This window comes from Pteropus alecto, unplaced genomic scaffold (genome assembly GCF_000325575.1).
Source record: "Pteropus alecto unplaced genomic scaffold, ASM32557v1 scaffold131, whole genome shotgun sequence".
Lineage (NCBI taxonomy): Eukaryota > Metazoa > Chordata > Mammalia > Chiroptera > Pteropodidae > Pteropus > Pteropus alecto.
This window is the reverse complement of record NW_006434709.1, coordinates 6,125,653-6,126,382: the sequence shown is the minus strand read 5'-3', so window position 1 is coordinate 6,126,382 and position 730 is coordinate 6,125,653. Positions and strand designations below refer to the sequence as shown.

Genomic DNA, 730 nt, shown 5'->3' with positions numbered 1-730 from the left:
GAAGGCGCTCAACACAAAGAGAATTCAGTAGAATCACTTTCTACCTGAAGTACATTCCACAGTGGGAAACACACTAACTCTGAGGTGAATCTCGACCCATGTTCAAGCAGAGTGAGCAGAAACGTGGATCTCAATTGCTCTGATCTGATCCCCGCAAAGTGGACCGATAACATCAGGGGTGTGGAGAGGGTGGATGACAGGTAATAAAGGAACAGGAGCAGAGGCCCCAATAATTTCTTTTCTAAGCGGGCCAGGGCCTCACTCCACCCGGAACCCTGGGCAGCATGATTGTGTTTAAAGGTGGCTGGCCACCCTCAAACCTGGTCCTGAGGGCCGACCTGGGGCTCATCACGATGGAGACCTGGCAGAGCTGTGGGAGGCTCTTCTTGTTTAAAAAGAAAAAGTGTATTCTCTCCCACTCAGAATACTCCCTGTTGGCTCATCTCCGCACAGGCGATGGCAGGAAGGGGAGAAAAAAGAGAAAGAGGGTGGAGGGGCATTTCCCCTCGTGGACTGGGTTGCCAAAACAGCTGCTCTAAGATTCCTCTTTTCTGTGGGTCTCCCAGACAATATGGCCCTGCTACTTGAAGATACTTAAAGTATGCAGTTTAGTCTACAGCCATGCCACCCTGAACAAGCCCAATCCTGTCTGATCTCTGAAGCTAAGCAGGGTCGGGCCTGGTTAGTACTTGGATGGGAGACCACCTAGGAAGACCAGGTGCTGTAGGTG

At 51.2% G+C, this 730-nt stretch overlaps 1 pseudogene; it reads left to right on the top strand.

Annotated features, from left to right (window-relative positions):
- Positions 1-611: 611 nt before the first annotated feature.
- LOC112477939 lies at positions 612-730 on the top strand (annotated as a pseudogene).